Source organism: Myxocyprinus asiaticus, chromosome 13, assembly GCF_019703515.2.
Source record: "Myxocyprinus asiaticus isolate MX2 ecotype Aquarium Trade chromosome 13, UBuf_Myxa_2, whole genome shotgun sequence".
Classification (NCBI taxonomy): domain Eukaryota; kingdom Metazoa; phylum Chordata; class Actinopteri; order Cypriniformes; family Catostomidae; genus Myxocyprinus; species Myxocyprinus asiaticus.
Genome location: NC_059356.1, coordinates 15,111,193 through 15,125,935, shown reverse-complemented (window position 1 = coordinate 15,125,935; position 14,743 = coordinate 15,111,193). Strand labels below are relative to the sequence as shown.

The window sequence follows — 14,743 nt, the reverse complement described above, 5'->3', positions numbered from 1 at the left end:
TCCCTCCTGCCACAACGCTGAACTACCCGCTGAAATGGCCGGACCTTATATCGGCTCCTCAGCGTAAAACCTGAATGATTGGTTGCATACCAGCTCCTTTTATACCCGTATGTTCGGGGGAGTGGCATGCAAATACCACTCGCCAATTTTCATTGGCCTTTTATCAAAGACCAGAGGTGTCTCGGGCTCCCAAGAGTGACCCCTAGTCTCACTACATTGACACCAACTCCTCGTTCCCGCCATCAGGGAACGGAGATTACACCAGTAACCATGACGTTTCGTCTTCCAAGTAGCACAGTGCAACAACTTGTGTTATACTTAAACACAAACTGACTGGCTGGAAGAACATAATATAATAATAAAGAAGGTCCAAGGTGCCAGCTCAAGAGAACACTAATCACCATAATGGTGACTTCAAACAAAACACAACTACTGAGAACAAAACAACAACACTAATTAAACTAAGACTTCTATTAAGTCTGAATAAAAACTTTTGTGAATTTTTTTATTTTTAGTTTATTTTTTGTAGCCCCAATGCATTTGCCAAAGCATACATACTTATTCAAGCGCAAAGGCTTATGGGTATTTCACCATTATAACCCACAATGCAGTGCTATACTGTTATTTTACTGTATACAGCTTGTTGTTGTTTTTTTCATAAAAAATAATAAAAAAAAATACACTGTTCAATCCTGGCAAAATTGTACATTTTATATGTACATTGCTTCAAAGGTTGATTTTTTTTTATTTGACTTCTCATTAGACAGACAAGTGAAGGCTGATGTGAGATGATAAAGAACAGAGGTGATGGTCAGAAATATCATGAACACTAACCATTTGCCACAAACTAAAATTTTCATTGGGGGTTAAAATATACATTTCAAAATGTCACTATAGCTTTCACCAAGATAATATCATGATTTTAAATGTTCATTTTCCCTTAATGCCATGCATAGAACAGCTATTTACCGTAAAACTAGGCACTTCACAGTGAGCCTGCTCTTGATCTCCCAGAATGCAACATTTTAACAGCAAACTACTGTATTTAAGAATCACAATAAATTGCTGTAATAATTTGGCCATAAATTTACAGTAATTCTTTACAGTGTAGGCAAAATCTGATGCAAAAACACCCACAGATCTAAACATGCAGCAGTCAACAGAAAAGAACAAAGCTGGAATGGAAAGGATCCATTAACAATGACATAAAAGGCAGATAGCATTTACAAGAAAGAGGAGTGGCAATAAAATTTCTCCTTCTGCTCTAACCTTCCCTCACACTACTTTCTCTCTCTCTCTCTCTACACACATATTTCTCCGATCAGTTTACATGAGCGAGTGGGTAGGGAGACTGTGTGATTGGAGAGTTAAACAGCTGCCGCCCCATGAGCTCTCTGTCACATCCTGTCACTCCTGCCAGTCCCTGCCACTCTCTGCTCTCTCTCTGTCTCTACATTCCCACTGTTCCTCCCTCCAAATCACGCTCATTACCTGTTCATTTCTCTGTGCCTTCGATTCTATCCCTCTCTGGACAATCTCTCTGCCTCCTACTCAATTTAGTTCAAATGACTGTGATTCAACTCAATAATTCTTTATAAGCTTGACTGCAAAAATTTAATTTGACAAAAACAACGTGATTTGACTGGTAAATTAAGATGCAGAGACAATAATATTTAAAGGTTCCAAAATACAGCTAAACACAATTTTGCAATAAAACGTGACAATAGAGAAGATTATTGAGCTGAAAACTTTTTCTTCTTGATAATTCATGTGCAGCCTGAGGCCACTAGTTAAAAAGCTTCTATTTTTCGATTTGTATTATTTAATAGACACAAACAACTTTCCATCACAAATTAAAAGTTAAAAGTTGAATTAAAAAATGTAAATTTAGTATTTACCATTAAATGACAGCATGCACTTGAGTGGGCATGGACTCTATAAATTTGTGCAAACCTGATGATCCATGTAATCCATGATCCATACCAGCACGATTTGAGCGCTTTAAGTGCTTCAGTGGCAGCAAGGAATTCTAATCTTTTGTACAAAGGAGCTGAAATGTTCAATGTCACTAATTTGCTTACATTTGATTAGTGACTTACTCTAGAAATGGTGCAGAATCTTAAATATTTGTTCTTCATTTTCATTCATACATTTTTGCATTAATTTTTTCAAAATCCTACGGTTACCATGATTTACTGTTCCTACAGTACAATGTATTACTGTTTCTACTAAAAAAAAGCAAATAGATTTTCAATGTGGTCATTGACATTTGGACCCTACTGTATTTTGCGATCATTTATGATTACAATTCTACCATTTATCAGTTTTTTTTATGCATTACAAAGTGCATATGGTCAGTGTTTTTAAGGAAAAAAATCTCTTTGAGGGATTTTTATTTTGGGAAATAGGAAAGCCACATTTTATCCTCTGTTTGTTTCTTATGGCCTTCTCAATTTCTGGGTTTGATTGTTCTGTTTCTCATTAGAATCTTTCTCTAAATTGTTTACTAGTCGGAAAATGTGTAAATCTTCAATGCCTTTTAAGATCTGATAACATCTACATTCGTTTTGGAGCTGCAATTCATTTCAAATGTCTAATGATGCTTGTATGTTCAATTTTATTCATTTGTTGAGTCTGTAGTTGCAGGGGAAAATTAACTGTTGTTTTCATTCATTTTGGATGGAGCACATTTCTCTTTCCCCAATTTATTCTCTCTCTCTCTCTCTCTCTCTCTCTCTCTCTCTCTCTCTCTCTCTTTGAGTCACTTTATCCTTCCTTTTTTTCTCCTCCTGGTCCACTTTTCAGCATTCAAGCACATTTTCATTTAGGTAGCACACGCTACATATTTTCAGTACCAACCTTTCTTAAAAAGAATTGTTTTATTTTTTTGTTTGTTTTTTTAAAAGACATTAAAGATTAAAGGACTAAAAATACACAGCACTGCTTCCTGTGACCCAGTAGATTAGGGCACAATATCTTCCATCTCATTCCAGTGAAGGTGCTTGCAAAGCCTAAAGGTATGAGAGACAGACACACATACTGTACAAACACACTCATGCTCCACACAGACACACACATACATGTTGGTGCAGCTATCCTTATGAGTACTCTCCATAGACATAATGATTTTTATACTGTACGAACTATAGATTTGTTGTGCGCTATATTCAGGAGCGGGTTTGGTTATTAGCCATAATTAATAATTATCAAAGATAAAGACGCAGGTAGAATGTGTGTTCATCCGTCCTTTATCTCCGACTCGGTTCCTCGAGGCACGGGTGATGACGGGAGGCTGTTTCCTCGCTCTTTCGGTGGGCGGTACGGCTGCTGATTCTCGGCGGGCTGGCGGAGAAATCAGCGGCGTCGACTCGGTGATCGCTGCTCTCAGGTTTAGAAGAGAAATCTTCTTTCTTCACTTCTGCAGGCAAATGGATGAAGATGCGGATTGCTCGGTGGTCTCCTTCGGATCCGTTAGAGTATTCGGTGGAACACAGAGTAATCTCAACTCGTCCAGCGAGATGGAGACTGTATGGCCAAAGTTTCAAGTCATACGTTACTTCATTGTGCAACATGGCTACACCTGAGAGCAGCGATGAGCTGCATCTACGCTCAGCATGCAAAGTTGCTGGAAGCAATGCCCAGAAGGATCTCAGAGGTATTTCTACTCCCGATGACGTCATGGTTGAGGGGCATTATGTTGTGCACCTCATCCAATAGGAGTTGAGAGTTCAATCCTTTGGAATTTCACACACAGGTGCAAAGTGAGAAAAGCTTCATGGGATTTGTAGTCTGTTTTGGACTCCCTTTGTTTGATTTTGGCCCGGTTTTTATCAGTAAGATTTATGACTGTGTGTGTAGGCCTCAGTCAGGCTTTACGACTGTGTTAGGCCTGCCTTTGTCTTACTTCTGAATACATGAGGCCTAACAGATTCTATCACCTAACCCTAACCCTAAACCTAACCTTCACAAAAAACTTTCAGCATTTTTACATTTTCAAAACAACATCGTTTAGTATGTTTTTTTAAGCGATTTGAATTATGGGGACACTAGAAATGCCCTCATAAACCACATTTATAGCATTATACCCTTGTAATTACCAGTTTGTAACCTAAAAAAATTTCCTGGTAAAACACCCAAACCTGTCCACACACACACACACACACAAACACACAGGTTTGTTTCACACATCTCCTAGACTTCCATTGATTTCATAGCAGGCTAATTATATTTTCTATCCCCTAAACCTAACTCTTACAGAAACCTGCACACATCAGTAGATTAAAAGCTAAACATGATTTGCCTGATTTATGGACCTTTTTTAATAGTGAGAACCACCTAAAATGTCCTCACTAGTGGATTTTCAACAAGTTTCCATATTAGTGAGGACATTTCCAGAAATGTGGCACTCACAAGTAAAGCCAAACCTGTACACACACACACACACACACGGTTTTCTGTCCTAATGGAGACTTTCCACTGGCTTCTATTGTTTTATACTGAGCTAATTGTATTTTCTGTCCCCTAAACCAAATCCACACACAAACATTTCTGGATTTTTACAGTTTTATTAAAATGTAAGTGATTTTAGGTTTTACTATCCCCATTTGGTCCCACAATGTAGACAAAACCTGACCCACCCACACACACGCAAACACTATCTCCCCAGTGGTTTTTATTCTTACTCAAATGTGCTAAGGCTGGCCTTAGCTCAAAGTCATTAACCCCATTCCTTCTGTTCAACATGACATCACATATTAATTTGCACCAGAATGCCACATACTGTTATAAATGCTCTCTTTGGGCACAGTGCTAATTTCCTACCCTGTCTGGCATTCAGCGGCTGTCAAGTCTAGAGGGGTCCTCATTCCATTAGAGGTGATTTTCTGGGCTTCATGTTACTACCATGAAGAACACACTATAACTGCTCTGCCATACTAGATGGAATTCTCCCCGAGAGGTTACAGGTGAGCCGATACAGAAATACCGCATCCCCCGCATGTTCAGTATGGGCAGTTTGCTTTATCTGGTTCTGCGATGGTGTGTGCTGGCAGTCCACTCCGATATAAGACCAGCCCAAGCGTATCAGTCCAAGTGCTGACCTTAAGCAATACTGTTACCAGTGTTGGGCAAGCTACTAAATTTAGCTAGCTAAGCTACCAACTACTCAACAGAAAAATTAGTTAAGCTAAGCTTAAAGCTACACTTCAGAAAAAGTAGCAAGTTACACTACAAGCTACATGCCAAAAGTAGCTTGCTACATTTAAGCTACTTCATTTTTTTTTTAACTGCAGATACACAGAGCATACTGTCATAGACAAAGCACCTAAAAGATATATTCACATGACGTTTATCAAAGCCATGGTACAGTATATTACAGTTTAGTGCAATACAGTATACAAGTATACAGTATGGTGCAATACGTATGTGCACGTATTTAGACTAAATTCATATTTAGACATGCAACCTATACAAGCCCATATGTTCAACATGTAAAATCACTATTTTTATATTTTATTTTTCATAATTATACTATTACCTCTACAAACCCATACCCATTTAAACATAATTTCATTTTCACTTTTCTGTATAAAAACTCTGCGCACATACAGTATACTATTCATCTTATCCTGTAATTCTTTGTCTAGCTGTTGTATTTCTGTATGTACTGGAAGCTTTTGATAAGAGGCCAAATTCCTTGTGTGTGTGTGTGTGCACATCTAGGCAATAACAATGTGATTTCTGATGGTATCAGATGGTAACACCATGGTACTTTGACATAACTATTTATGCACCATTCTGTAGTTGCATGGTGCTTCAAAGTACTTCAAAGAATACCATGTTACCATGGTAAATGGATATATGATTACCATATTCATATACTATTGTATTAACATGGTGCTCCCAGGTAATGGTACATGTCCAAAAACATGGAAATGTCATGGTACTTTTTTAAGTGTTTTCGTGTAGGCCAATAAGTGTTTTGATACTTTTTGGTTGGAAAAATGTCTTTATCTGCAGAAGTTGTTCTCAAACTGCACACGTATAGAACTTAATAAAGACTTTCTTCATCACTGGCAAATGATAGGATGTATTTTGCAGGTTTGGTTTCCATTGATTGATTGTAGATCCACTGCAACCAGCATTATCTTTATTTGCTGTGTTATAAAATATTCCACGAGCTTGTGAAAAGTGAGAGCGTGAGCCAAATGATTCAGCTGCGCAAACTTTCTGAGTCATTCAGATTGAATCGTGAACCGATTCAGACCACTTTCCTATCACGTGTGACCAATTCATTATAAAGAACCGACTCAAATATCTTTGAAATATCTTTGACATCTTTAGTTCTGATTCAAAACTGCCATTAGAAAACACCGGGTACAAGGCATGATGTAGCGTTGTAGCTTTTGTCAACACTATGCCGCTATCTTGTCAAAAATATAGCTTCGCTACTGAAAAGCTACTTGATTTAACAACTAGCGAAGCTACCAGGGGCATAGCAGTCATTTTAAAAGTGGGGGGCACACAGCTGTCAGTAGGTGGCTCGCACAGACCCAACACTTTCAGTGCAGTATTAATATATTACAGTATACAGTACTGTGCAAAAGATTTAGGCACTTGCGAAAAATGTTGCGTAGTGAGGATTTCCTCAAAAATAGTGCCATAATTAGTTTTCAAGTCCAGTAAACATAAAAAAGCTAAATCAATATATGGTGTGACCAACTTTGCCTTCAAAACAGCACCATTTCTCCTAGGTACACCTGGACACAGTTTTTCTTGGTTGTTGGCAGATAGGATGTTCCAAGCTTCTTGGAGAATTCACCACAGTTCTTCTATATATTGAAGTTGTCTCAATTGCTTCTGTCTCTTCATGTAATCCCAGACTGACTCGATGTTTAGTGGGGGACTCTGTAGGGGTCATGCCATCTGTTGCAGGGCTCCCTGTTCTTCTATTCTATTCTATTCTATTCTATTCTATTTGCAGAAGGAATGTTTGGGAGTCTAAAATGTATATTACCTATTGACACAATAAAGCTGAAGATATAAATAACCATCTTAAGACAAATTATTTTGTTAAACATCTTATGTGCCTAAGACTTTTGCACAGTACTGTATATTAATATTTAAGTATGATATAAGTATTACATTAATATATACGTATTATTTACTTTTAATATTTGTAGTATTTTAAAGATTAAAAAATAATTGCAAAATAATTGCAAAATTAGCTGCAAAAATAAAGGGCATCTTGTGGAGCACTTACTTCTGTTTCACACATTACAATAAAAGACTGAGCACAAGATGGTCCATGAATAAATAATTTAATCAATTACAATAATGAGAAGTGTGCATGTGCACAATTTTATTTTTTACTCTGTGTTTGTGCATTGTGGGATTTAAATCCAAGTGGCTCGAATGTTTTGATTACGTTCACCAAAATTCTTTTAGATCCATTTAATGATTAAGTGACCATTTCTGGTGATGCCAGAAGGTGGTGACAAATGAGTGTCTTGTGTGAAACAATTTAGTCACTGAAGCAATGATCAAAAGACAATTTTAATCCTTTAAAATTTGTATGTCTACAGACCTAAAAAGAGGCTTTTGTAAAGGTTTTAAGTATTATAAGAACAAAGAAAATCTATAATTTCCCGACATTTTGTGAGCTGCTGAGCATGACTTTTATCAAAAGACAACAATAATAGTCTTAAAATAATTATAATTAACGTCTGTACGTTTTCAAGTGTAAAAAAGCATGTCTACATATCTATTCACTTCAGTAAAATGTTCTAAGAACACAGATCTATCTTTTTTCCTACAGTTTGTCGACTGCACACCACATAGAGGTAAAAAAACAGAAGTTGATATTAAAAATAGCTTTACATATTTAACACAGATCTAGTAATCTGCTTAAATTGGCAAAAACAACCAGTCAAACTATTACCTCACAAGCATAATGTAAAAAGCACAACTTAATGAATGATGATGAATTTTTGTCCTACACGGTAGAAAGTGGTAACCTTCAACTGTTACCTTAAGGAGCTATTTCTAACTGGCCTAAACCTTAAAGATAATTTTGTTGGTTTTGTAACCTACTATTAGTAGTTTCAGGTTGATTTTGTGATTTTAAAGGAAAAGTTCACCCCAAAATTATAATTTTCTTATCATCTACTCACCCTGGAGTCTTATGGATTATATTTATGTGGCCTTTATGTCCTTTTTGGAGTTTGAAAATTTGGAAACCATTTACTTGCATTGTATAGACAAACAGAAATTATATATCTATTAAATTACCTTTGCTTGTGTTCCGCGGAAGAAAGAAAGTCATATGTGTTTGAGACGACATAAGAGTGATTACAGGTTTTATGAATTGCTAAAACACTAAACCCCATTCTCTGAACCAAATGCTCAGTGGCCTAAACACCTTTGTCGAATCAATCCCTATTTTTGCTCTAAACACATTCTCACTCACTAAAACACATTTCACACTGTGATGCACTTGTATTGCAAAACGGTAAACATGGGCAGCAATAGTTAAACACAACTACAACACAGTTGTCATCGTTTACACACAACGACTCAAAATTGTTCACACTTGTTTCTAATGATGTGAAAACATGATGCTGAGGCAGAATGTATCTCACATTGACTTTGATTTTGCAGCTGCACAACATTTTTGAGTGAGTGTACTGTAATATGTTTTTAATTTAGAGTGTTCTTTGGGGTTTTGTAGTTGGACTACTGTACTTTTTACAGTATGCAAGTGCTGAATACATGTTGATTATATGTTGATTTCTCATGGGATCATGTTGATTTGTGTTGAGCTCTGAGCCAATAGAGCAGTGGTTCTCAGCTCTGGTAATGCAGCACCCCAGCACTGCACATTTTGGATGTCTCCCTTATCATACACAGTTCAGATTTCTGAAGCCTCTACTAATGAACTAATGAGGTCAAGTTTGTTAACTAAGGGAGGTCTGCTCCGCTGACCACTCATAGCTGATATGAGACCAGCCCAAGTGTATTTTGATCTGAAGAAATGTGCTCACTGCCCTGTACTGGCTTGAGTCTCCCATTCCGTCTGAGTGCATTACCTCCTTAACCTTCACCATCAGTCTCATTCCTGTCCCGATGGACCTACGGCTTAGTGTCTGTGCACGTCAGATATGGTTAGCATCGAACTCCGGCGCAATCTACAGGCCAATCTGCCGCCCGCAGCCCCTCAAGCGGATAAAACTGTTGTGTCAATCTGCCCCTCACATGTTAAACATTGGCGCGGCACGTGTGCCAGTCTGACGGGTGGGAGATATGAGCCAAGGGGCCAATGGTGAGCTGCGCTTTCACACAAATGCACTTCATGTTCATTAATGTTGTATAAATGTTGAGTTTTAATTTAAGAACTGATTAGAATCACCCCTGGACTCATTACCACCCACCAATTCATTCTGCTGTAATTTCCTCTCATCTACTGCTAATGGCAGAGTGAAGAACAGGGGCACACACACAAATACACACACACACACACACTGAATCACACCACATCACTCAGATGTGTGTAGCATCTCTGCTTTTCCTGATCTGCCCATCCAATCCAGTGTCAGTGTGTGGGTATGTTACAGAACAGCCCTGTTATTTATGAACACACAGGCCAGATAAAATAAGCCACTGTTTAATTAGTAATGCTTGAGCTCTCATCCGTAAGAGCCAGGCTGAAGATCTGCATATGTCTGTGTTTTACCTCTTATTTGCTTTTAACACCCTGCAAAGGATCAAATTTCTTGAGAACAGCTTTCAGGGGCCCAGCCACTGGGGGGGGGGGGGGGCAAAGAGAGATAGATGAACACCCCCGATAGTGCTACAACATCCAGAGATCGCATGCTGGAGATCGTGCACATGCATTGCCCGCAACAAATACCGGTGCTCCAACATATAACGGCACTTGATCTACCAGGTCACTAGATGTCTGGGAATGTATTCACACTTACCTGCATACCTAAAGATCGTACATTGACTGCAAAAAAAGTATGTTCTACATCAAATGCGATACATATTCTAACAGTACATGAATTCGGACAGAACTTATTTATGTCCTGCCAAGCTGGGTAGCCCCATCCATGTGAAATCTCATTGGTCCACAGTCCAGTTACACATTACTGTAAATGAAAATACATATAAAATATGTTTTGGTTTTCTGTGATTGTCAAATTGTCCAGCACTTTCACGTTCAATGTGGAAAGTAAGATTAATTGTCACCAAAGGTGGGTAGTAATGCACTACATTTACTCTGTTACATTTACATGAGTACATTTTTTGGAAAACATTTACTTTTAAGAGTAAGTTTAATAGTGGGTACTTTTTGCTCTTACTCAAGTAAATTTCTAATGAAAAAACTTACTTTTACTTTGGCGACATTCCTGTCATTACATTACTGGTTTTAATTAAATAAGTGTTTATAAATGCGTAATTTATTGAGAGACTTTTGAATGGGACTTTTACGACAGTGGAACTTTACAGTTGCGCTTTGTCACTTGCGCCAAACAAACACTTTCTTTAGTCAAGCGATGCCTTCATTTTACACCAAGACAAGTGGTTATTTCAAGATTAGAACTGAAGCTCCAGCTTAAGAAAACTCGTTGAGATGAGTTTTGACAATTGTGATAACGTGAGCTTGTCTGTGTTGTGGTGATTTTCAGGGTGAATCTGTAACTATGGGCTCTTATGACTTCAGTTTCTAAGTATACATTTTTATATCAGTGCTGAAACACATCAGTGTCTACTGTATAAATCCATGTAAACATTTGCGTTATGTGTAAATGCCTTTTGCTCTGCCTATAGCGTACGTGCGGGTTTACTGGAGCATTTCTGAGCGTGCACACTGCAACTTTGCATTTGACAGATGTGGCACATTTTTCTCATGGACAACAGAGAACAAGCTCTGAACTTAAATAAGCCTAACACACTTACAAATACAGAGATAAGGTGCAGTTTACCCTTACTGTACAGAACTAATGATCTAAATTCTTTTTCACAGTAATAATTACTAGAAACTGGTTTCCAAACTTCTCTTCTAATTGACAGATTAGTCCTTAAAGTGATAGTTCATCCATAAATTCATGTTTTGTCATCATTTTGTTCCAAAAAAATGCGTTGTTCCAAACCTGTGTGACTTTCTGTATTTTGTGGAACCCAAAAGATGCTAGACAGAATGTTAGAGACTGACAGTCTCAATCACCATTTCCTTTTAAAATATGGAGGAAAATAACATGCAGTGAAAATAAATGGTAACTAAGGCTAACATTCTGTCTGACATCTCCTTAATTGTGTTGCATTGAAGAAAGAAAGTCATACGGGATTGAAACAACATGAGGATGAATGATGAAAGAATTTCCAACAATAATAAGAATTATTATAAAATTATTATCATTATTATTACAATTATTCTGTAATACATGTTAAATCAATATAATGTAATGGAATACTGGGGAGTTAACGTACATCGTTTCATATGAAATTAATTAGTTGCTCGCTACTTGAGTATTCTTTTAATTGGATACTTTTTTCTCTTACTCAAGTAATTATTAACATCATTACATTTACTTCCACTTGAGTACAGTTTTTGGCTACTCTACCCACTTCTGCTTGTCACTGGGAAATTGTTCACTAGCTAGAGCCGTACACTATTTATTACCATTTTACACTGCAAAGGCAGCACAGAAGCTGTTTCTATCTGCTTATACAGTGGCAGCATTAATCACACAGGAATTATAATAATAAGTCTGCAGTATTACAGTATCAAACAAGATGCACGTGGATTGTCATGACGGAGTGGCAGTATCAAATGCTGTAGGAGCAGCCTTTGTCAGTTAAAGAATATAGAAAGGAGCTACATTCGAAATCCTTTTCTAAAGAATCACTTCCCACTCATTTACACCAGTACTACACGTTTACCAGGGTTCCCAAGGTCATGGAACACCTGTTTATATAAAGATATTTTACAATTGTGTTTTCCAGGCCTAGAAAAGTAATATTTCATAAGCTAGCTACTGCTCTTGTGTAGACTAAAGCATGCTTGCAAGCAAAAGCAATGTCTGATTTGCCGTTTTTTTGAGTTATTTACAAAGAATTAGACAAAACAGTTCACAAACCGGTCTAAATTATTTGTTTGCAGATTGCTCTGAATCAAAATGATTTTTAAAAACCATCAACCACCAATAACATACACCTGAAAAGTTCATGGAAAAGTCATGGAATTTCATGCATCAAAAAGGGGGGAACCCAGTGTTTACTAGTTCAAAATGTAAATCTGTAACGCTTACCTGTTGTACACTTGCTGTAGGCCATTTTACCATTTCTACAAGACATAAAATCTAAAAAGATGAACAGAAAATAATTTTGCGCAGCACAGAACAGGCGAAAAGTGTTGACAAGTGGGCTAAATTATCCAAATAACATCACTGCCGATACTACTTTACCCCAATATAAATGCTCATGCATGATGTTACTACATGTGGGTGGGGGCCCCAAGATTTGCTGTATGCCATTGTTTGCATCATGCCTGGTTAAGACATTTTGACATTTTTATTAAATGCAGAGCCATTAAAAGGATCACAGCGGCATCTCTAAACAGGGACTGAAGGGAGATCAGAAATCAATCTAGCCCAGTGCACTGAAAAGGAATGACATCATGGCTGAATGGTTTGAGTAGACACCATTGAGGAATACTCGGCATGTTAAGACCTTAAAGGGATGTCCCACAGGTCCAGTCTCACTTAACACACACTTCCTTTGTTCTCCAACATGTAAAAATGTCAAGCGAAAGGCATGGAAAAGAAGAAACTGGAAAAGAGATCCAGAACAGGAGACTAAAGGAGGACAGAACCTTGTGTGAGGGCAATAGATAACAAGATGCTGCAAATAACGAGTTTTTGAGAGAGGGAAAGACAGGGGAAAAAAACAATGAACAAAAAACAGCAATGAGTGAAAAGCAGAGAGCTGCTGAGGGGGAAGGTACAGAGGTCTAATTTCAGACTTGGAGCGGCAGTTTCTTACTCAGCCGAATTGCTGCCAAAGCCTGACACCAGCTCGATTACATCCCCACCCCCACCATAAACCTCACACAGGCTTACACATCACTCGACCTTTAACAGCCTCGATCATGCAGTCTGATCTTCAGCCCCAGCTCGGCTAGAGACCATCCCACATACTTACTCCCAAGGAGAAGCAACCCAGGTATTGACATCCAACTGAGAAAATGGAAGCTGATCAATAGGAAGATCATCACTCCTGAAAACAAAAACTCAGGGTCACCTCACCTCTCTGGGTTTCCCCCTCACTTACAGTCGCCACTACAACTCATGCACTCTAGCTGGCCATTACTTTAGGGCCACTATTAACACACTACAGGAAGGATTAACCAATTACTGAGGCATGCATGGTCCCTGAGGTGTTGGCGGAATTGAACCTAGGGCAATTTTCATTAGACCTATCCCTGAGCCCAGTGCTGTAAAGTCTGGGCATAAATGAGATTGTAAATCTGTGGGCTCCATTTCATGAAAGTGACAGGAAGTCTATTAGAACTTTCATAAGAAGTGTGTGGGAGATGGCCACAAATTGTTTTCAACAGGAAGGCCTTCATCGATAATCTGTGAACCCAAGTCTCCACAGTAACAAGGAGGGAGAAAATTGCCTTATTTTTCCTCCTTAGATGTCCTAATAATATATGTCTTTTCATTATCCTGACCCTGTGCTCTCACCCTTGTTTACATTCTCTCTCTCTCTCATTTTTATAAACATAAGACTTTGTCAGCTTTATGATTACATGATATCGCCCTGAAGCTAGGCACTGGCATCTGTCTCTGCTCTAAACACTAACGGGAGCTTCTGCCATGGCCCTGAGAACTCCTGCCATCATAACATGCTTCCACACAACTTTATTGTTCCAGCATTTTCATAAAAACACAGATGCCAATGCAAATGAACAAGAATGTCCTGCATGCACAGTGTGGCCAATGTTCTCTCTAAGCTGCATGCTTAGATAACAGGCCATGCACAAAAAAACAGAGCAGTAAAAGACAGAGGCGATCAACCAAAAGGAGAGTTATTGTTCTGTTTGACTTCTGTGAGCATCTAGATGCTCAATTTCCTGAGGGCAAATTTAAAGAGTAGCCTGCTTTTAACTCGAAGCGAAGGATTCAGTCCTCAATTTTGAGCATGATATTGGTAGTGTAACTGGAATTTCAAAGCTATACTCAGAAAGGGTCCTTCCTCAGAGCTGCCAATCAAGGGACTGTTAGGGGTTTTGTAGCATAATTAATCTTGATCTAGTCATCTACAGGAATATTCCATTAACGATTATCTAGTACTCTTGAGGAAGAAATATTTGGAAATAAAACACATAATTCTTATTGGACTTACTGCCAAGTCCATTTCAGATTTTAATGTGAGAGATTCTTGCAAAAGGTGTTGACACAGACATTTTAATTAAGATATTTTATTAATTAATTAATTCTTATAAAATACCACTTATTACAACAAAACTCATGATGTTTACCTTTAACTACATATGCCAGCAGCCATATCACCCCACAACTCTCACCTGGTTACCCACTGAAGTTAAGCAGGGTTGAGTCTGGCTAGTACCTGGATGGGAAACCTCCTGGAAAAAACTATGGTTGCTGCTGGAAGAGGTGTTAGGGAAGCCAGAAGGGGGTGCTCAACCTGTGGTCTGTGTGGGTCCTAATGCCCCAGTATA

General features: G+C 38.2%; 1 protein-coding gene across 2 annotated transcripts in view; it reads right to left on the bottom strand.

Moving 5' to 3' along the window:
- Window positions 1–14,743, bottom strand: part of LOC127450559 (noelin-2-like) — a 162,033-nt gene that overhangs the window by 41,533 nt on the left and 105,757 nt on the right. The window lies entirely within an intron of this gene.